Here is a 25,559-nt window from a genome sequence, read left to right on the forward strand (position 1 = left end):
AATTGATTTTTTGGACTCTACCAAAAATTAATCAAAATGTCATTTGGATCGGGCCTCATGTTGAATAACCACTTTTTAAACCCTCACAGTGACCAAAATTGCCATTTTTACAGAGTTTTCGCTTACTCAAAGCTTCAATTTTGACCAATTTCAGGCACAGAAATGACTTTAAACACACTTATTTTAGTTGAAAAAGTAATAATTCACATCCAACAGGTATTTAAAGTCAAAAGATTAAATATTAAAATTTCATCAATATTGACCACTTTTTTGAACGTTCGACTGGTCGGGGGTCATCGTTTTTCATCATAAAATTGATTTTTTGGACTCTACCAAAAATGATTCAAAATGTAATTTGGATCGGGCCTCATGTTGAATAACCACTTTTTAAACCCTCACAGTGACCAAAATTGCCATTTTTACAGAGTTTTCGCTTACTCAAAGCTTCAATTTTGACCAATTTCAGGCACAGAAATGACTTTAAACACACTTATTTTAGTTGAAAAAGTAATAATTCACATCCAACAGTCATTTAAAGTCAAAAGATTAAATGTTAAAATGTCATCAATATTGACCACTTTTTTTAACGTTCGACTGGTCGGGGTCATCGTTTTTCATCATAAAATTGATTTTTTGGGACTCTACCAAAAATGATTCAAAATGTCATTTGGATCGGGCCTCATGTTGAATAACCACTTTTTAAACCCTCACAGTGACCAAAATTGCCATTTTTACAGAGCTTTGCTTACTCAGAAGCTTCAATTTTGACCAATTTCAGGCACAGAAATGACTTTAAACACACTTATTTTAGTTGAAAAAGTAATAATTCACATCCAACAGTCATTTAAAGTCAAAAGTTTAAATGTTAAAATTTCATCAATATTGCCCACTTTTTTGAACGTTCGACTGGTCATCGTTTTTCATCATAAAATTGATTTATTGGACTCTACCAAAAATGATTCAAAATGTCATTTGGATCGGGCCTCATGTTGAATAACCACTTTTTAAACCCTCACAGTGACCAAAATTGCCATTTTTACAGAGCTTTGCTTACTCAGAAGCTTCAATTTTGACCAATTTCAGGCACAGAAATGACTTTAAACACACGTATTTTAGTTGAAAAAGTAATTATTCACATCCAACAGTCATTTAAAGTCAAAAGTTTAAATGTTAAAATTTCATCAATATTGCCCACTTTTTTGAACGTTCGACTGGTCATCGTTTTTCATCATAAAATTGATTTTTTGGACTCTACCAAAAATGATTCAAAATGTCATTTGGATCGGGCCTCATGTTGAATAACCACTTTTTAAACCCTCACAGTGACCAAAATTGCCATTTTTACAGAGTTTTCGCTTACTCAATCTTCAATTTTGACCAATTTCAGGCACAGAAATGACTTTAAACACACTTATTTTAGTTGAAAAAGTAATAATTCACATCCAACAGTTATTTAAAGTCAAAAGATTCAATATTAAAATTTCATCAATATTGACCACTTTTTTGAACGTTTGACTGGTCCGGGGTCATCGTTTTTCATCATAAAATTGATTTTTTGGACTCTAACAAAAATGATTCAAAACGTCATTTGGATCGGGCCTCATGTTGAATAACCACTTTTTAAACCCTCACAGTGACCAAAATTGCCATTTTTACAGAGTTTTCGCTTACTCAAAGCTTCAATTTTGACCAATTTCAGGCACAGAAATGACTTTAAACACACTTATTTTAGTTGAAAAAGTAATAATTCACATCCAACAGTCATTTAAAGTCAAAAGATTAAATGTTAAAATTTCATCAATATTGCCCACTTTTTTGAACGTTCGACTGGTCATCGTTTTTCATCATAAAATAGATTTTTTGGACTCTACCAAAAATGATTCAAAATGTCATTTGGATCGGGCCTCATGTTGAATAACCACTTTTTAAACCCTCACAGTGACCAAAATTGCCATTTTTACAGAGTTTTGCTTACTCAGAAGCTTCAATTTTGACCAATTTCAGGCACAGAAATGACTTTAAACACACTTATTTTAGTTGAAAAAGTAATAATTCACATCCAACAGTTATTTAAAGTCAAAAGATTCAATATTAAAATTTCATCAATATTGACCACTTTTTTGAACGTTCGACTGGTCCGGGGTCATCTTTTTTCCTCATAAAATTGATTTTTTGGACTCTACCAAAAATGATTCAAAATGTCATTTGGATCGGGCCTCATGTTGAAAAACCACTTTTTAAACCCTCACAGTGACCAAAATTGCCATTTTTACAGAGTTTTGCTTACTCAGAAGCTTCAATTTTGACCAATTTCAGGCACAGAAATGACTTTAAACACACTTATTTTAGTTGAAAAAGTAATAATTCACATCCAACAGTTATTTAAAGTCAAAAGATTAAATATTAAAATTTCATCAATATTGTCCACTTTTTTGAACGTTCGACTGGTCATCTTTTTTCATCATAAAATTGATTTTTTGGACTCTACCAAAAATGAATCAAAATGTCATTTGGATCGGGCCTCATGTTGAATAACCACTTTTTAAACCCTCACAGTGACCAAAATTGCCATTTTTACAGAGTTTTCGCTTACTCAAAGCTTCAATTTTGACCAATTTCAGGCACAGAAATGACTTTAAACACACTTATTTTAGTTGAAAAAGTAATAATTCACATCCAACAGGTATTTAAAGTCAAAAGATTAAATATTAAAATTTCATCAATATTGACCACTTTTTTGAACGTTCGACTGGTCGGGGGTCATCGTTTTTCATCATAAAATTGATTTTTTGGACTCTACCAAAAATGATTCAAAATGTAATTTGGATCGGGCCTCATGTTGAATAACCACTTTTTAAACCCTCACAGTGACCAAAATTGCCATTTTTACAGAGTTTTCGCTTACTCAAAGCTTCAATTTTGACCAATTTCAGGCACAGAAATGACTTTAAACACACTTATTTTAGTTGAAAAAGTAATAATTCACATCCAACAGTCATTTAAAGTCAAAAGATTAAATGTTAAAATGTCATCAATATTGACCACTTTTTTTAACGTTCGACTGGTCGGGGTCATCGTTTTTCATCATAAAATTGATTTTTTGGGACTCTACCAAAAATGATTCAAAATGTCATTTGGATCGGGCCTCATGTTGAATAACCACTTTTTAAACCCTCACAGTGACCAAAATTGCAATTTTTACAGAGCTTTGCTTACTCAGAAGCTTCAATTTTGACCAATTTCAGGCACAGAAATGACTTTAAACACACTTATTTTAGTTGAAAAAGTAATAATTCACATCCAACAGTCATTTAAAGTCAAAAGTTTAAATGTTAAAATTTCATCAATATTGCCCACTTTTTTGAACGTTCGACTGGTCATCGTTTTTCATCATAAAATTGATTTTTTGGACTCTACCAAAAATGATTCAAAATGTCATTTGGATCGGGCCTCATGTTGAATAACCACTTTTTAAACCCTCACAGTGACCAAAATTGCCATTTTTACAGAGTTTTGCTTACTCAGAAGCTTCAATTTTGACCAATTTCAGGCACAGAAATGACTTTAAACACACTTATTTTAGTTGAAAAAGTAATAATTCACATCCAACAGTTATTTAAAGTCAAAAGATTAAATATTAAAATTTCATCAATATTGTCCACTTTTTTGAACGTTCGACTGGTCATCTTTTTTCATCATAAAATTGATTTTTTGGACTCTACCAAAAATGAATCAAAATGTCATTTGGATCGGGCCTCATGTTGAATAACCACTTTTTAAACCCTCACAGTGACCAAAATTGCCATTTTTACAGAGTTTTCGCTTACTCAAAGCTTCAATTTCGACCAATTTCAGGCACAGAAAGGACTTTAAACACACTTATTTTAGTTGAAAAAGTAATAATTCACATCCAACAGGTATTTAAAGTCAAAAGATTAAATATTAAAATTTCATCAATATTGACCACTTTTTTGAACGTTCGACTGGTCGGGGGTCATCGTTTTTCATCATAAAATTGATTTTTTTGGACTCTACCAAAAACGATTCAAAATGTCATTTGGATCGGGCCTCATGTTGAATAACCACTTTTTAAACCCTCACAGTGACCAAAATTGCCATTTTTACAGAGTATTCGCTAACTCAGAAGCTTCAATTTTGACCAATTTCAGGCACAGAAATGATTTTAAACACACTTATTTTAGTTGAAAAAGTAATAATTTACATCCAACAGTCATTTAAAGTCAAAAGATTAAATGTTAAAATTTCATCAATATTGACCACTTTTTTGAACGTTCGACTGGTCCGGGGTCATTGTTTTTCATCATAAAATTGATTTTTTGGACTCTACCAAAAATGATTTAAAATGTCATTTGGATCGGGCCTCATGTTGAAAAACCACTTTTTAAACCCTCACAGTGACCAAAATTGCCATTTGTACAGAGTTTTCGCTTACTCAGAAGCTTCAATTTTGACCAATTTCAGGCACAGAAATGACTTTAAATACACGTATTTTAGTTGAAAAAGTAATAATTCACATCCAACAGTCATTTAAAGTCAAAAGATTAAATGTTAAAATGTCATCAACATTGACCACTTTTTTAAACGTTCGACTGGTCCGGTGTCATCGTTTTTCATCATAAAATTGATTTTTTGGATCCTACCAAAAACGATTCAAAATGTCATTTGGATCGGGCCTCATGTAAATAACCACTTTTTAAACCCTCACAGTGACCAAAATTGCCATTTGTACAGAGTTTTCGCTTACTCAGAAGCTTCAATTTTGACCAATTTCAGGCACAGAAATGACTTTAAACACACTTATTTTAGTTGAAAAAGTAAAAATTCACATCCAACAGTCATTTAAAGTCAAACGATTAAATATTAAAATTTCATCAATATTGACAACTTTTTTAAACATTCGACTGGTCCGGGGTCATCGTTTTTCATCATAAAATTGATTTTTTGGACTCTACCAAAAATGATTCAAAATGTAATTTGGATCGGGCCTCATGTTGAATAAACACTTTTTAAACCCTCACAGTGACCAAAATTGCCATTTTTACAGAGTTTTCGCTTACTCAAAGCTTCAATTTTGACCAATTTCAGGCACAGAAATGACTTTAAACACACTTATTTGAGTTGAAAAAGTAATAATTCACATCCAACAGTCATTTAAAGTCAAAAGATTAAATGTTAAAATTTCATCAATATTGCCCACTTTTTTGAACGTTCGACTGGTCATCGTTTTTCATCATAAAATAGATTTTTTGGACTCTACCAAAAATGATTCAAAATGTCATTTGGATCGGGCCTCATGTTGAATAACCACTTTTTAAACCCTCACAGTGACCAAAATTGCCATTTTTACAGAGTTTTGCTTACTCAGAAGCTTCAATTTTGACCAATTTCAGGCACAGAAATGACTTTAAACACACTTATTTTAGTTGAAAAAGTAATAATTCACATCCAACAGTTATTTAAAGTCAAAAGATTCAATATTAAAATTTCATCAATATTGACCACTTTTTTGAACGTTCGACTGGTCCGGGGTCATCTTTTTTCCTCATAAAATCGATTTTTTGGACTCTACCAAAAATGATTCAAAATGTCATTTGGATCGGGGCTCATGTTGAAAAACCACTTTTTAAACCCTCACAGTGACCAAAATTGCCATTTTTACAGAGTTTTGCTTACTCAGAAGCTTCAATTTTGACCAATTTCAGGCACAGAAATGACTTTAAACACACTTATTTTAGTTGAAAAAGTAATAATTCACATCCAACAGTTATTTAAAGTCAAAAGATTAAATATTAAAATTTCATCAATATTGTCCACTTTTTTGAACGTTCGACTGGTCATCTTTTTTCATCATAAAATTGATGTTTTGGACTCTACCAAAAATGAATCAAAATGTCATTTGGATCGGGCCTCATGTTGAATAACCACTTTTTAAACCCTCACAGTGACCAAAATTGCCATTTTTACAGAGTTTTCGCTTACTCAATCTTCAATTTTGACCAATTTCAGGCACAGAAATGACTTTAAACACACTTATTTTAGTTGAAAAAGTAATAATTCACATCCAACAGTCATTTAAAGTCAAAAGATTAAATGTTAAAATTTCATCAATATTGACCACTTTTTTGAACGTTCGACTGGTCCGGGGTCATCTTTTTTCCTCATAAAATTGATTTTTTGGACTCTACCAAAAATGATTCAAAATGTCATTTGGATCGGGCCTCATGTTGAAAAACCACTTTTTAAACCCTCACAGTGACCAAAATTGCCATTTTTACAGAGTTTTGCTTACTCAGAAGCTTCAATTTTGACCAATTTCAGGCACAGAAATGACTTTAAACACACTTATTTTAGTTGAAAAAGTAATAATTCACATCCAACAGTTATTTAAAGTCAAAAGATTAAATATTAAAATTTCATCAATATTGTCCACTTTTTTGAACGTTCGACTGGTCATCTTTTTTCATCATAAAATTGATTTTTTGGACTCTACCAAAAATGAATCAAAATGTCATTTGGATCGGGCCTCATGTTGAATAACCACTTTTTAAACCCTCACAGTGACCAAAATTGCCATTTTTACAGAGTTTTCGCTTACTCAAAGCTTCAATTTTGACCAATTTCAGGCACAGAAATGACTTTAAACACACTTATTTTAGTTGAAAAAGTAATAATTCACATCCAACAGTCATTTAAAGTCAAAAGATTAAATGTTAAAATGTCATCAATATTGACCACTTTTTTTAACGTTCGACTGGTCGGGGTCATCGTTTTTCATCATAAAATTGATTTTTTGGGACTCTACCAAAAATGATTCAAAATGTCATTTGGATCGGGCCTCATGTTGAATAACCACTTTTTAAACCCTCACAGTGACCAAAATTGCCATTTTTACAGAGCTTTGCTTACTCAGAAGCTTCAATTTTGACCAATTTCAGGCACAGAAATGACTTTAAACACACTTATTTTAGTTGAAAAAGTAATAATTCACATCCAACAGTCATTTAAAGTCAAAAGTTTAAATGTTAAAATTTCATCAATATTGCCCACTTTTTTGAACGTTCGACTGGTCATCGTTTTTCATCATAAAATTGATTTTTTGGACTCTACCAAAAATGATTCAAAATGTCATTTGGATCGGGCCTCATGTTGAATAACCACTTTTTAAACCCTCACAGTGACCAAAATTGCCATTTTTACAGAGCTTTGCTTACTCAGAAGCTTCAATTTTGACCAATTTCAGGCACAGAAATGACTTTAAACACACTTATTTTAGTTGAAAAAGTAATAATTCACATCCAACAGTCATTTAAAGTCAAAAGTTTAAATGTTAAAATTTCATCAATATTGCCCACTTTTTTGAACGTTCGACTGGTCATCGTTTTTCATCATAAAATTGATTTTTTGGACTCTACCAAAAATGATTCAAAATGTCATTTGGATCGGGCCTCATGTTGAATAACCACTTTTTAAACCCTCACAGTGACCAAAATTGCCATTTTTACAGAGTTTTCGCTTACTCAATCTTCAATTTTGACCAATTTCAGGCACAGAAATGACTTTAAACACACTTATTTTAGTTGAAAAAGTAATAATTCACATCCAACAGTTATTTAAAGTCAAAAGATTCAATATTAAAATTTCATCAATATTGACCACTTTTTTGAACGTTTGACTGGTCCGGGGTCATCGTTTTTCATCATAAAATTGATTTTTTGGACTCTAACAAAAATGATTCAAAACGTCATTTGGATCGGGCCTCATGTTGAATAACCACTTTTTAAACCCTCACAGTGACCAAAATTGCCATTTTTACAGAGTTTTCGCTTACTCAAAGCTTCAATTTTGACCAATTTCAGGCACAGAAATGACTTTAAACACACTTATTTTAGTTGAAAAAGTAATAATTCACATCCAACAGTCATTTAAAGTCAAAAGATTAAATGTTAAAATTTCATCAATATTGCCCACTTTTTTGAACGTTCGACTGGTCATCGTTTTTCATCATAAAATAGATTTTTTGGACTCTACCAAAAATGATTCAAAATGTCATTTGGATCGGGCCTCATGTTGAATAACCACTTTTTAAACCCTCACAGTGACCAAAATTGCCATTTTTACAGAGTTTTGCTTACTCAGAAGCTTCAATTTTGACCAATTTCAGGCACAGAAATGACTTTAAACACACTATTTTAGTTGAAAAAGTAATAATTCACATCCAACAGTTATTTAAAGTCAAAAGATTCAATATTAAAATTTCATCAATATTGACCACTTTTTTGAACGTTCGACTGGTCCGGGGTCATCTTTTTTCCTCATAAAATTGATTTTTTGGACTCTACCAAAAATGATTCAAAATGTCATTTGGATCGGGCCTCATGTTGAAAAACCACTTTTTAAACCCTCACAGTGACCAAAATTGCCATTTTTACAGAGTTTTGCTTACTCAGAAGCTTCAATTTTGACCAATTTCAGGCACAGAAATGACTTAAAACACACTTATTTTAGTTGAAAAAGTAATAATTCACATCCAACAGTTATTTAAAGTCAAAAGATTAAATATTAAAATTTCATCAATATTGTCCACTTTTTTGAACGTTCGACTGGTCATCTTTTTTCATCATAAAATTGATTTTTTGGACTCTACCAAAAATGAATCAAAATGTCATTTGGATCGGGCCTCATGTTGAATAACCACTTTTTAAACCCTCACAGTGACCAAAATTGCCATTTTTACAGAGTTTTCGCTTACTCAAAGCTTCAATTTTGACCAATTTCAGGCACAGAAATGACTTTAAACACACTTATTTTAGTTGAAAAAGTAATAATTCACATCCAACAGGTATTTAAAGTCAAAAGATTAAATATTAAAATTTCATCAATATTGACCACTTTTTTGAACGTTCGACTGGTCGGGGGTCATCGTTTTTCATCATAAAATTGATTTTTTGGACTCTACCAAAAATGATTCAAAATGTAATTTGGATCGGGCCTCATGTTGAATAACCACTTTTTAAACCCTCACAGTGACCAAAATTGCCATTTTTACAGAGTTTTCGCTTACTCAAAGCTTCAATTTTGACCAATTTCAGGCACAGAAATGACTTTAAACACACTTATTTTAGTTGAAAAAGTAATAATTCACATCCAACAGTCATTTAAAGTCAAAAGATTAAATGTTAAAATGTCATCAATATTGACCACTTTTTTTAACGTTCGACTGGTCGGGGTCATCGTTTTTCATCATAAAATTGATTTTTTGGGACTCTACCAAAAATGATTCAAAATGTCATTTGGATCGGGCCTCATGTTGAATAACCACTTTTTAAACTCTCACAGTGACCAAAATTGCCATTTTTACAGAGCTTTGCTTACTCAGAAGCTTCAATTTTGACCAATTTCAGGCACAGAAATGACTTTAAACACACTTATTTTAGTTGAAAAAGTAATAATTCACATCCAACAGTCATTTAAAGTCAAAAGTTTAAATGTTAAAATTTCATCAATATTGCCCACTTTTTTGAACGTTCGACTGGTCATCGTTTTTCATCATAAAATTGATTTTTTGGACTCTACCAAAAATGATTCAAAATGTCATTTGGATCGGGCCTCATGTTGAATAACCACTTTTTAAACCCTCACAGTGACCAAAATTGCCATTTTTACAGAGTTTTGCTTACTCAGAAGCTTCAATTTTGACCAATTTCAGGCACAGAAATGACTTTAAACACACTTATTTTAGTTGAAAAAGTAATAATTCACATCCAACAGTTATTTAAAGTCAAAAGATTAAATATTAAAATTTCATCAATATTGTCCACTTTTTTGAACGTTCGACTGGTCATCTTTTTTCATCATAAAATTGATTTTTTGGACTCTACCAAAAATGAATCAAAATGTCATTTGGATCGGGCCTCATGTTGAATAACCACTTTTTAAACCCTCACAGTGACCAAAATTGCCATTTTTACAGAGTTTTCGCTTACTCAAAGCTTCAATTTCGACCAATTTCAGGCACAGAAAGGACTTTAAACACACTTATTTTAGTTGAAAAAGTAATAATTCACATCCAACAGGTATTTAAAGTCAAAAGATTAAATATTAAAATTTCATCAATATTGACCACTTTTTTGAACGTTCGACTGGTCGGGGGTCATCGTTTTTCATCATAAAATTGATTTTTTTGGACTCTACCAAAAACGATTCAAAATGTCATTTGGATCGGGCCTCATGTTGAATAACCACTTTTTAAACCCTCACAGTGACCAAAATTGCCATTTTTACAGAGTATTCGCTAACTCAGAAGCTTCAATTTTGACCAATTTCAGGCACAGAAATGATTTTAAACACACTTATTTTAGTTGAAAAAGTAATAATTTACATCCAACAGTCATTTAAAGTCAAAAGATTAAATGTTAAAATTTCATCAATATTGACCACTTTTTTGAACGTTCGACTGGTCCGGGGTCATCGTTTTTCATCATAAAATTGATTTTTTGGACTCTACCAAAAATGATTTAAAATGTCATTTGGATCGGGCCTCATGTTGAAAAACCACTTTTTAAACCCTCACAGTGACCAAAATTGCCATTTGTACAGAGTTTTCGCTTACTCAGAAGCTTCAATTTTGACCAATTTCAGGCACAGAAATGACTTTAAACACACGTATTTTAGTTGAAAAAGTAATAATTCACATCCAACAGTCATTTAAAGTCAAAAGATTAAATGTTAAAATGTCATCAACATTGACCACTTTTTTAAACGTTCGACTGGTCCGGTGTCATCGTTTTTCATCATAAAATTGATTTTTTGGATCCTACCAAAAACGATTCAAAATGTCATTTGGATCGGGCCTCATGTAAATAACCACTTTTTAAACCCTCACAGTGACCAAAATTGCCATTTGTACAGAGTTTTCGCTTACTCAGAAGCTTCAATTTTGACCAATTTCAGGCACAGAAATGACTTTAAACACACTTATTTTAGTTGAAAAAGTAATAATTCACATCCAACAGTCATTTAAAGTCAAAAGATTAAATGTTAAAATGTCATCAATATTGACCACTTTTTTTAACGTTCGACTGGTCGGGGTCATCGTTTTTCATCATAAAATTGATTTTTTGGGACTCTACCAAAAATGATTCAAAATGTCATTTGGATCGGGCCTCATGTTGAATAACCACTTTTTAAACTCTCACAGTGACCAAAATTGCCATTTTTACAGAGCTTTGCTTACTCAGAAGCTTCAATTTTGACCAATTTCAGGCACAGAAATGACTTTAAACACACTTATTTTAGTTGAAAAAGTAATAATTCACATCCAACAGTCATTTAAAGTCAAAAGTTTAAATGTTAAAATTTCATCAATATTGCCCACTTTTTTGAACGTTCGACTGGTCATCGTTTTTCATCATAAAATTGATTTTTTGGACTCTACCAAAAATGATTCAAAATGTCATTTGGATCGGGCCTCATGTTGAATAACCACTTTTTAAACCCTCACAGTGACCAAAATTGCCATTTTTACAGAGTTTTGCTTACTCAGAAGCTTCAATTTTGACCAATTTCAGGCACAGAAATGACTTTAAACACACTTATTTTAGTTGAAAAAGTAATAATTCACATCCAACAGTTATTTAAAGTCAAAAGATTAAATATTAAAATTTCATCAATATTGTCCACTTTTTTGAACGTTCGACTGGTCATCTTTTTTCATCATAAAATTGATTTTTTGGACTCTACCAAAAATGAATCAAAATGTCATTTGGATCGGGCCTCATGTTGAATAACCACTTTTTAAACCCTCACAGTGACCAAAATTGCCATTTTTACAGAGTTTTCGCTTACTCAAAGCTTCAATTTCGACCAATTTCAGGCACAGAAAGGACTTTAAACACACTTATTTTAGTTGAAAAAGTAATAATTCACATCCAACAGGTATTTAAAGTCAAAAGATTAAATATTAAAATTTCATCAATATTGACCACTTTTTTGAACGTTCGACTGGTCGGGGGTCATCGTTTTTCATCATAAAATTGATTTTTTTGGACTCTACCAAAAACGATTCAAAATGTCATTTGGATCGGGCCTCATGTTGAATAACCACTTTTTAAACCCTCACAGTGACCAAAATTGCCATTTTTACAGAGTATTCGCTAACTCAGAAGCTTCAATTTTGACCAATTTCAGGCACAGAAATGATTTTAAACACACTTATTTTAGTTGAAAAAGTAATAATTTACATCCAACAGTCATTTAAAGTCAAAAGATTAAATGTTAAAATTTCATCAATATTGACCACTTTTTTGAACGTTCGACTGGTCCGGGGTCATCGTTTTTCATCATAAAATTGATTTTTTGGACTCTACCAAAAATGATTTAAAATGTCATTTGGATCGGGCCTCATGTTGAAAAACCACTTTTTAAACCCTCACAGTGACCAAAATTGCCATTTGTACAGAGTTTTCGCTTACTCAGAAGCTTCAATTTTGACCAATTTCAGGCACAGAAATGACTTTAAACACACGTATTTTAGTTGAAAAAGTAATAATTCACATCCAACAGTCATTTAAAGTCAAAAGATTAAATGTTAAAATGTCATCAACATTGACCACTTTTTTAAACGTTCGACTGGTCCGGTGTCATCGTTTTTCATCATAAAATTGATTTTTTGGATCCTACCAAAAACGATTCAAAATGTCATTTGGATCGGGCCTCATGTAAATAACCACTTTTTAAACCCTCACAGTGACCAAAATTGCCATTTGTACAGAGTTTTCGCTTACTCAGAAGCTTCAATTTTGACCAATTTCAGGCACAGAAATGACTTTAAACACACTTATTTTAGTTGAAAAAGTAAAAATTCACATCCAACAGTCATTTAAAGTCAAACGATTAAATATTAAAATTTCATCAATATTGACAACTTTTTTAAACATTCGACTGGTCCGGGGTCATCGTTTTTCATCATAAAATTGATTTTTTGGACTCTACCAAAAATGATTCAAAATGTAATTTGGATCGGGCCTCATGTTGAATAAACACTTTTTAAACCCTCACAGTGACCAAAATTGCCATTTTTACAGAGTTTTCGCTTACTCAAAGCTTCAATTTTGACCAATTTCAGGCACAGAAATGACTTTAAACACACTTATTTGAGTTGAAAAAGTAATAATTCACATCCAACAGTCATTTAAAGTCAAAAGATTAAATGTTAAAATTTCATCAATATTGCCCACTTTTTTGAACGTTCGACTGGTCATCGTTTTTCATCATAAAATAGATTTTTTGGACTCTACCAAAAATGATTCAAAATGTCATTTGGATCGGGCCTCATGTTGAATAACCACTTTTTAAACCCTCACAGTGACCAAAATTGCCATTTTTACAGAGTTTTGCTTACTCAGAAGCTTCAATTTTGACCAATTTCAGGCACAGAAATGACTTTAAACACACTTATTTTAGTTGAAAAAGTAATAATTCACATCCAACAGTTATTTAAAGTCAAAAGATTCAATATTAAAATTTCATCAATATTGACCACTTTTTTGAACGTTCGACTGGTCCGGGGTCATCTTTTTTCCTCATAAAATTGATTTTTTGGACTCTACCAAAAATGATTCAAAATGTCATTTGGATCGGGCCTCATGTTGAAAAACCACTTTTTAAACCCTCACAGTGACCAAAATTGCCATTTTTACAGAGTTTTGCTTACTCAGAAGCTTCAATTTTGACCAATTTCAGGCACAGAAATGACTTTAAACACACTTATTTTAGTTGAAAAAGTAATAATTCACATCCAACAGTTATTTAAAGTCAAAAGATTAAATATTAAAATTTGATCAATATTGTCCACTTTTTTGAACGTTCGACTGGTCATCTTTTTTCATCATAAAATTGATGTTTTGGACTCTACCAAAAATGAATCAAAATGTCATTTGGATCGGGCCTCATGTTGAATAACCACTTTTTAAACCCTCACAGTGACCAAAATTGCCATTTTTACAGAGTTTTCGCTTACTCAAAGCTTCAATTTTGACCAATTTCAGGCACAGAAATGACTTTAAACACACTTATTTTAGTTGAAAAAGTAATAATTCACATCCAACAGGTATTTAAAGTCAAAAGATTAAATATTAAAATTTCATCAATATTGACCACTTTTTTGAACGTTCGACTGGTCGGGGGTCATCGTTTTTCATCATAAAATTGATTTTTTGGACTCTACCAAAAATGATTCAAAATGTAATTTGGATCGGGCCTCATGTTGAATAACCACTTTTTAAACCCTCACAGTGACCAAAATTGCCATTTTTACAGAGTTTTCGCTTACTCAAAGCTTCAATTTTGACCAATTTCAGGCACAGAAATGACTTTAAACACACTTATTTTAGTTGAAAAAGTAATAATTCACATCCAACAGTCATTTAAAGTCAAAAGATTAAATGTTAAAATGTCATCAATATTGACCACTTTTTTTAACGTTCGACTGGTCGGGGTCATCGTTTTTCATCATAAAATTGATTTTTTGGGACTCTACCAAAAATGATTCAAAATGTCATTTGGATCGGGCCTCATGTTGAATAACCACTTTTTAAACCCTCACAGTGACCAAAATTGCCATTTTTACAGAGCTTTGCTTACTCAGAAGCTTCAATTTTGACCAATTTCAGGCACAGAAATGACTTTAAACACACTTATTTTAGTTGAAAAAGTAATAATTCACATCCAACAGTCATTTAAAGTCAAAAGTTTAAATGTTAAAATTTCATCAATATTGCCCACTTTTTTGAACGTTCGACTGGTCATCGTTTTTCATCATAAAATTGATTTTTTGGACTCTACCAAAAATGATTCAAAATGTCATTTGGATCGGGCCTCATGTTGAATAACCACTTTTTAAACCCTCACAGTGACCAAAATTGCCATTTTTACAGAGTTTTGCTTACTCAGAAGCTTCAATTTTGACCAATTTCAGGCACAGAAATGACTTTAAACACACTTATTTTAGTTGAAAAAGTAATAATTCACATCCAACAGTTATTTAAAGTCAAAAGATTAAATATTAAAATTTCATCAATATTGTCCACTTTTTTGAACGTTCGACTGGTCATCTTTTTTCATCATAAAATTGATTTTTTGGACTCTACCAAAAATGAATCAAAATGTCATTTGGATCGGGCCTCATGTTGAATAACCACTTTTTAAACCCTCACAGTGACCAAAATTGCCATTTTTACAGAGTTTTCGCTTACTCAAAGCTTCAATTTCGACCAATTTCAGGCACAGAAATGACTTTAAACACACTTATTTTAGTTGAAAAAGTAATAATTCACATCCAACAGGTATTTAAAGTCAAAAGATTAAATATTAAAATTTCATCAATATTGACCACTTTTTTGAACGTTCGACTGGTCGGGGGTCATCGTTTTTCATCATAAAATTGATTTTTTGGACTCTACCAAAAATGATTCAAAATGTAATTTGGATCGGGCCTCATGTTGAATAACCACTTTTTAAACCCTCACAGTGACCAAAATTGCCATTTTTACAGAGTTTTCGCTTACTCAAAGCTTCAATTTTGACCAATTTCAGGCACAGAAATGACTTTAAACACACTTATTTTAGTTGAAAAAGTAATAATTCACATCCAACAGTCATTTAAAGTCAAAAGATTAAATGTTAAAATGTCATCAATATTGACCACTTTTTTTAACGTTCGACTGGTCGGGGTCATCGTTTTTCATCATAAAATTGATTTTTTGGGACTCTACCAAAAATGATTCAAAATGTCATTTGGATCGGGCCTCATGTTGAATAACCACTTTTTAAACCCTCACAGTGACCAAAATTGCCATTTTTACAGAGCTTTGCTTACTCAGAAGCTTCAATTTTGACCAATTTCAGGCACAGAAATGACTTTAAACACACTTATTTTAGTTGAAAAAGTAATAATTCACATCCAACAGTCATTTAAAGTCAAAAGTTTAAATGTTAAAATTTCATCAATATTGCCCACTTTTTTGAACGTTCGACTGGTCATCGTTTTTCATCATAAAATTGATTTTTTTGGACTCTACCAAAAATGATTCAAAATGTCATTTGGATCGGGCCTCATGTTGAATAACCACTTTTTAAACCCTCACAGTGACCAAAATTGCCATTTTTACAGAGTTTTGCTTACTCAGAAGCTTCAATTTTGACCAATTTCAGGCACAGAAATGACTTTAAACACACTTATTTTAGTTGAAAAAGTAATAATTCACATCCAACAGTTATTTAAAGTCAAAAGATTAAATATTAAAATTTCATCAATATTGTCCACTTTTTTGAACGTTCGACTGGTCATCTTTTTTCATCATAAAATTGATTTTTTGGACTCTACCAAAAATGAATCAAAATGTCATTTGGATCGGGCCTCATGTTGAATAACCACTTTTTAAACCCTCACAGTGACCAAAATTGCCATTTTTACAGAGTTTTCGCTTACTCAAAGCTTCAATTTCGACCAATTTCAGGCACAGAAAGGACTTTAAACACACTTATTTTAGTTGAAAAAGTCATAATTCACATCCAACAGGTATTTAAAGTCAAAAGATTAAATATTAAAATTTCATCAATATTGACCACTTTTTTGAACGTTCGACTGGTCGGGGTCATCGTTTTTCATCATAAAATTGATTTTTTGGGACTCTACCAAAAATGATTCAAAATGTCATTTGGATCGGGCCTCATGTTGAATAACCACTTTTTAAACTCTCACAGTGACCAAAATTGCCATTTTTACAGAGCTTTGCTTACTCAGAAGCTTCAATTTTGACCAATTTCAGGCACAGAAATGACTTTAAACACACTTATTTTAGTTGAAAAAGTAATAATTCACATCTAACAGTCATTTAAAGTCAAAAGTTTAAATGTTAAAATTTCATCAATATTGCCCACTTTTTTGAACGTTCGACTGGTCATCGTTTTTCATCATAAAATTGATTTTTTGGACTCTACCAAAAATGATTCAAAATGTCATTTGGATCGGGCCTCATGTTGAATAACCACTTTTTAAACCCTCACAGTGACCAAAATTGCCATTTTTACAGAGTTTTGCTTACTCAGAAGCTTCAATTTTGACCAATTTCAGGCACAGAAATGACTTTAAACACACTTATTTTAGTTGAAAAAGTAATAATTCACATCCAACAGTTATTTAAAGTCAAAAGATTAAATATTAAAATTTCATCAATATTGTCCACTTTTTTGAACGTTCGACTGGTCATCTTTTTTCATCATAAAATTGATTTTTTGGACTCTACCAAAAATGAATCAAAATGTCATTTGGATCGGGCCTCATGTTGAATAACCACATTTTAAACCCTCACAGTGACCAAAATTGCCATTTTTACAGAGTTTTCGCTTACTCAAAGCTTCAATTTCGACCAATTTCAGGCACAGAAAGGACTTTAAACACACTTATTTTAGTTGAAAAAGTAATAATTCACATCCAACAGGTATTTAAAGTCAAAAGATTAAATATTAAAATTTCATCAATATTGACCACTTTTTTGAACGTTCGACTGGTCGGGGGTCATCGTTTTTCATCATAAAATTGATTTTTTTGGACTCTACCAAAAACGATTCAAAATGTCATTTGGATCGGGCCTCATGTTGAATAACCACTTTTTAAACCCTCACAGTGACCAAAATTGCCATTTTTACAGAGTATTCGCTAACTCAGAAGCTTCAATTTTGACCAATTTCAGGCACAGAAATGATTTTAAACACACTTATTTTAGTTGAAAAAGTAATAATTTACATCCAACAGTCATTTAAAGTCAAAAGATTAAATGTTAAAATTTCATCAATATTGACCACTTTTTTGAACGTTCGACTGGTCCGGGGTCATCGTTTTTCATCATAAAATTGATTTTTTGGACTCTACCAAAAATGATTTAAAATGTCATTTGGATCGGGCCTCATGTTGAAAAACCACTTTTTAAACCCTCACAGTGACCAAAATTGCCATTTGTACAGAGTTTTCGCTTACTCAGAAGCTTCAATTTTGACCAATTTCAGGCACAGAAATGACTTTAAACACACTTATTTTAGTTGAAAAAGTAAAAATTCACATCCAACAGTCATTTAAAGTCAAACGATTAAATATTAAAATTTCATCAATATTGACAACTTTTTTAAACATTCGACTGGTCCGGGGTCATCGTTTTTCATCATAAAATTGATTTTTTGGACTCTACCAAAAATGATTCAAAATGTAATTTGGATCGGGCCTCATGTTGAATAAACACTTTTTAAACCCTCACAGTGACCAAAATTGCCATTTTTACAGAGTTTTCGCTTACTCAAAGCTTCAATTTTGACCAATTTCAGGCACAGAAATGACTTTAAACACACTTATTTGAGTTGAAAAAGTAATAATTCACATCCAACAGTCATTTAAAGTCAAAAGATTAAATGTTAAAATTTCATCAATATTGCCCACTTTTTTGAACGTTCGACTGGTCATCGTTTTTCATCATAAAATAGATTTTTTGGACTCTACCAAAAATGATTCAAAATGTCATTTGGATCGGGCCTCATGTTGAATAACCACTTTTTAAACCCTCACAGTGACCAAAATTGCCATTTTTACAGAGTTTTGCTTACTCAGAAGCTTCAATTTTGACCAATTTCAGGCACAGAAATGACTTTAAACACACTTATTTTAGTTGAAAAAGTAATAATTCACATCCAACAGTTATTTAAAGTCAAAAGATTCAATATCAAAATTTCATCAATATTGACCACTTTTTTGAACGTTCGACTGGTCCGGGGTCATCTTTTTTCCTCATAAAATTGATTTTTTGGACTCTACCAAAAATGATTCAAAATGTCATTTGGATCGGGCCTCATGTTGAAAAACCACTTTTTAAACCCTCACAGTGACCAAAATTGCCATTTTTACAGAGTTTTGCTTACTCAGAAGCTTCAATTTTGACCAATTTCAGGCACAGAAATGACTTTAAACACACTTATTTTAGTTGAAAAAGTAATAATTCACATCCAACAGTTATTTAAAGTCAAAAGATTAAATATTAAAATTTCATCAATATTGTCCACTTTTTTGAACGTTCGACTGGTCATCTTTTTTCATCATAAAATTGATGTTTTGGACTCTACCAAAAATGAATCAAAATGTCATTTGGATCGGGCCTCATGTTGAATAACCACTTTTTAAACCCTCACAGTGACCAAAATTGCCATTTTTACAGAGTTTTCGCTTACTCAAAGCTTCAATTTTGACCAATTTCAGGCACAGAAATGACTTTAAACACACTTATTTTAGTTGAAAAAGTAATAATTCACATCCAACAGGTATTTAAAGTCAAAAGATTAAATATTAAAATTTCATCAATATTGACCACTTTTTTGAACGTTCGACTGGTCGGGGGTCATCGTTTTTCATCATAAAATTGATTTTTTGGACTCTACCAAAAATGATTCAAAATGTAATTTGGATCGGGCCTCATGTTGAATAACCACTTTTTAAACCCTCACAGTGACCAAAATTGCCATTTTTACAGAGTTTTCGCTTACTCAAAGCTTCAATTTTGACCAATTTCAGGCACAGAAATGACTTTAAACACACTTATTTTAGTTGAAAAAGTAATAATTCACATCCAACAGTCATTTAAAGTCAAAAGATTAAATGTTAAAATGTCATCAATATTGACCACTTTTTTTAACGTTCGACTGGTCGGGGTCATCGTTTTTCATCATAAAATTGATTTTTTGGGACTCTACCAAAAATGATTCAAAATGTCATTTGGATCGGGCCTCATGTTGAATAACCACTTTTTAAACCCTCACAGTGACCAAAATTGCCATTTTTACAGAGCTTTGCTTACTCAGAAGCTTCAATTTTGACCAATTTCAGGCACAGAAATGACTTTAAACACACTTATTTTAGTTGAAAAAGTAATAATTCACATCCAACAGTCATTTAAAGTCAAAAGTTTAAATGTTAAAATTTCATCAATATTGCCCACTTTTTTGAACGTTCGACTGGTCATCGTTTTTCATCATAAAATTGATTTTTTGGACTCTACCAAAAATGATTCAAAATGTCATTTGGATCGGGCCTCATGTTGAATAACCACTTTTTAAACCCTCACAGTGACCAAAATTGCCATTTTTACAGAGTTTTGCTTACTCAGAAGCTTCAATTTTGACCAATTTCAGGCACAGAAATGACTTTAAACACACTTATTTTAGTTGAAAAAGTAATAATTCACATCCAACAGTTATTTAAAGTCAAAAGATTAAATATTAAAATTTCATCAATATTGTCCACTTTTTTGAACGTTCGACTGGTCATCTTTTTTCATCATAAAATTGATTTTTTGGACTCTACCAAAAATGAATCAAAATGTCATTTGGATCGGGCCTCATGTTGAATAACCACTTTTTAAACCCTCACAGTGACCAAAATTGCCATTTTTACAGAGTTTTCGCTTACTCAAAGCTTCAATTTCGACCAATTTCAGGCACAGAAATGACTTTAAACACACTTATTTTAGTTGAAAAAGTAATAATTCACATCCAACAGGTATTTAAAGTCAAAAGATTAAATATTAAAATTTCATCAATATTGACCACTTTTTTGAACGTTCGACTGGTCGGGGGTCATCGTTTTTCATCATAAAATTGATTTTTTGGACTCTACCAAAAATGATTCAAAATGTAATTTGGATCGGGCCTCATGTTGAATAACCACTTTTTAAACCCTCACAGTGACCAAAATTGCCATTTTTACAGAGTTTTCGCTTACTCAAAGCTTCAATTTTGACCAATTTCAGGCACAGAAATGACTTTAAACACACTTATTTTAGTTGAAAAAGTAATAATTCACATCCAACAGTCATTTAAAGTCAAAAGATTAAATGTTAAAATGTCATCAATATTGACCACTTTTTTTAACGTTCGACTGGTCGGGGTCATCGTTTTTCATCATAAAATTGATTTTTTGGGACTCTACCAAAAATGATTCAAAATGTCATTTGGATCGGGCCTCATGTTGAATAACCACTTTTTAAACCCTCACAGTGACCAAAATTGCCATTTTTACAGAGCTTTGCTTACTCAGAAGCTTCAATTTTGACCAATTTCAGGCACAGAAATGACTTTAAACACACTAATTTTAGTTGAAAAAGTAATAATTCACATCCAACAGTCATTTAAAGTCAAAAGTTTAAATGTTAAAATTTCATCAATATTGCCCACTTTTTTGAACGTTCGACTGGTCATCGTTTTTCATCATAAAATTGATTTTTTGGACTCTACCAAAAATGATTCAAAATGTCATTTGGATCGGGCCTCATGTTGAATAACCACTTTTTAAACCCTCACAGTGACCAAAATTGCCATTTTTACAGAGTTTTGCTTACTCAGAAGCTTCAATTTTGACCAATTTCAGGCACAGAAATGACTTTAAACACACTTATTTTAGTTGAAAAAGTAATAATTCACATCCAACAGTTATTTAAAGTCAAAAGATTAAATATTAAAATTTCATCAATATTGTCCACTTTTTTGAACGTTCGACTGGTCATCTTTTTTCATCATAAAATTGATTTTTTGGACTCTACCAAAAATGAATCAAAATGTCATTTGGATCGGGCCTCATGTTGAATAACCACTTTTTAAACCCTCACAGTGACCAAAATTGCCATTTTTACAGAGTTTTCGCTTACTCAAAGCTTCAATTTCGACCAATTTCAGGCACAGAAAGGACTTTAAACACACTTATTTTAGTTGAAAAGGTAATAATTCACATCCAACAGGTATTTAAAGTCAAAAGATTAAATATTAAAATTTCATCAATATTGACCACTTTTTTGAACGTTCGACTGGTCGGGGGTCATCGTTTTTCATCATAAAATTGATTTTTTTGGACTCTACCAAAAACGATTCAAAATGTCATTTGGATCGGGCCTCATGTTGAATAACCACTTTTTAAACCCTCACAGTGACCAAAATTGCCATTTTTACAGAGTATTCGCTAACTCAGAAGCTTCAATTTTGACCAATTTCAGGCACAGAAATGATTTTAAACACACTTATTTTAGTTGAAAAAGTAATAATTTACATCCAACAGTCAATTAAAGTCAAAAGATTAAATGTTAAAATTTCATCAATATTGACCACTTTTTTGAACGTTCGACTGGTCCGGGGTCATCGTTTTTCATCATAAAATTGATTTTTTGGACTCTACCAAAAATGATTTAAAATGTCATTTGGATCGGGCCTCATGTTGAAAAACCACTTTTTAAACCCTCACAGTGACCAAAATTGCCATTTGTACAGAGTTTTCGCTTACTCAGAAGCTTCAATTTTGACCAATTTCAGGCACAGAAATGACTTTAAACACACGTATTTTAGTTGAAAAAGTAATAATTCACATCCAACAGTCATTTAAAGTCAAAAGATTAAATGTTAAAATGTCATCAACATTGACCACTTTTTTAAACGTTCGACTGGTCCGGTGTCATCGTTTTTCATCATAAAATTGATTTTTTGGATCCTACCAAAAACGATTCAAAATGTCATTTGGATCGGGCCTCATGTAAATAACCACTTTTTAAACCCTCACAGTGACCAAAATTGCCATTTTTACAGAGTTTTCGCTTACTCAAAGCTTCAATTTTGACCAATTTCAGGCACAGAAATGACTTTAAACACACTTATTTGAGTTGAAAAAGTAATAATTCACATCCAACAGTCATTTAAAGTCAAAAGATTAAATGTTAAAATTTCATCAATATTGCCCACTTTTTTGAACGTTCGACTGGTCATCGTTTTTCATCATAAAATAGATTTTTTGGACTCTACCAAAAATGATTCAAAATGTCATTTGGATCGGGCCTCATGTTGAATAACCACTTTTTAAACCCTCACAGTGACCAAAATTGCCATTTTTACAGAGTTTTGCTTACTCAGAAGCTTCAATTTTGATCAATTTCAGGCACAGAAATGACTTTAAACACACTTATTTTAGTTGAAAAAGTAATAATTCACATCCAACAGTTATTTAAAGTCAAAAGATTCAATATTAAAATTTCATCAATATTGACCACTTTTTTGAACGTTCGACTGGTCCGGGGTCATCTTTTTTCCTCATAAAATTGATTTTTTGGACTCTACCAAAAATGATTCAAAATGTCATTTGGATCGGGCCTCATGTTGAAAAACCACTTTTTAAACCCTCACAGTGACCAAAATTGCCATTTTTACAGAGTTTTCGCTTACTCAAAGCTTCAATTTTGACCAATTTCAGGCACAGAAATGACTTTAAACACACTTATTTTAGTTGAAAAAGTAATAATTCACATCCAACAGTCATTTAAAGTCAAAAGATTAAATGTTAAAATGTCATCAATATTGACCACTTTTTTTAACGTTCGACTGGTCGGGGTCATCGTTTTTCATCATAAAATTGATTTTTTGGGACTCTACCAAAAATGATTCAAAATGTCATTTGGATCGGGCCTCATGTTGAATAACCACTTTTTAAACCCTCACAGTGACCAAAATTGCCATTTTTACAGAGCTTTGCTTACTCAGAAGCTTCAATTTTGACCAATTTCAGGCACAGAAATGACTTTAAACACACTTATTTTAGTTGAAAAAGTAATAATTCACATCCAACAGTCATTTAAAGTCAAAAGTTTAAATGTTAAAATTTCATCAATATTGCCCACTTTTTTGAACGTTCGACTGGTCATCGTTTTTCATCATAAAATTGATTTTTTTGGACTCTACCAAAAATGATTCAAAATGTCATTTGGATCGGGCCTCATGTTGAATAACCACTTTTTAAACCCTCACAGTGACCAAAATTGCCATTTTTACAGAGTTTTGCTTACTCAGAAGCTTCAATTTTGACCAATTTCAGGCACAGAAATGACTTTAAACACACTTATTTTAGTTGAAAAAGTAATAATTCACATCCAACAGTTATTTAAAGTCAAAAGATTAAATATTAAAATTTCATCAATATTGTCCACTTTTTTGAACGTTCGACTGGTCATCTTTTTTCATCATAAAATTGATTTTTTGGACTCTACCAAAAATGAATCAAAATGTCATTTGGATCGGGCCTCATGTTGAATAACCACTTTTTAAACCCTCACAGTGACCAAAATTGCCATTTTTACAGAGTTTTCGCTTACTCAAAGCTTCAATTTCGACCAATTTCAGGCACAGAAAGGACTTTAAACACACTTATTTTAGTTGAAAAAGTCATAATTCACATCCAACAGGTATTTAAAGTCAAAAGATTAAATATTAAAATTTCATCAATATTGACCACTTTTTTGAACGTTCGACTGGTCGGGGTCATCGTTTTTCATCATAAAATTGATTTTTTGGGACTCTACCAAAAATGATTCAAAATGTCATTTGGATCGGGCCTCATGTTGAATAACCACTTTTTAAACTCTCACAGTGACCAAAATTGCCATTTTTACAGAGCTTTGCTTACTCAGAAGCTTCAATTTTGACCAATTTCAGGCACAGAAATGACTTTAAACACACTTATTTTAGTTGAAAAAGTAATAATTCACATCTAACAGTCATTTAAAGTCAAAAGTTTAAATGTTAAAATTTCATCAATATTGCCCACTTTTTTGAACGTTCGACTGGTCATCGTTTTTCATCATAAAATTGATTTTTTGGACTCTACCAAAAATGATTCAAAATGTCATTTGGATCGGGCCTCATGTTGAATAACCACTTTTTAAACCCTCACAGTGACCAAAATTGCCATTTTTACAGAGTTTTGCTTACTCAGAAGCTTCAATTTTGACCAATTTCAGGCACAGAAATGACTTTAAACACACTTATTTTAGTTGAAAAAGTAATAATTCACATCCAACAGTTATTTAAAGTCAAAAGATTAAATATTAAAATTTCATCAATATTGTCCACTTTTTTGAACGTTCGACTGGTCATCTTTTTTCATCATAAAATTGATTTTTTGGACTCTACCAAAAATGAATCAAAATGTCATTTGGATCGGGCCTCATGTTGAATAACCACATTTTAAACCCTCACAGTGACCAAAATTGCCATTTTTACAGAGTTTTCGCTTACTCAAAGCTTCAATTTCGACCAATTTCAGGCACAGAAAGGACTTTAAACACACTTATTTTAGTTGAAAAAGTAATAATTCACATCCAACAGGTATTTAAAGTCAAAAGATTAAATATTAAAATTTCATCAATATTGACCACTTTTTTGAACGTTCGACTGGTCGGGGGTCATCGTTTTTCATCATAAAATTGATTTTTTTGGACTCTACCAAAAACGATTCAAAATGTCATTTGGATCGGGCCTCATGTTGAATAACCACTTTTTAAACCCTCACAGTGACCAAAATTGCCATTTTTACAGAGTATTCGCTAACTCAGAAGCTTCAATTTTGACCAATTTCAGGCACAGAAATGATTTTAAACACACTTATTTTAGTTGAAAAAGTAATAATTTACATCCAA

The sequence above is a fragment of the Lissotriton helveticus genome, chromosome 2_1 (genome assembly GCF_964261635.1).
Source record: "Lissotriton helveticus chromosome 2_1, aLisHel1.1, whole genome shotgun sequence".
NCBI lineage: Eukaryota > Metazoa > Chordata > Amphibia > Caudata > Salamandridae > Lissotriton > Lissotriton helveticus.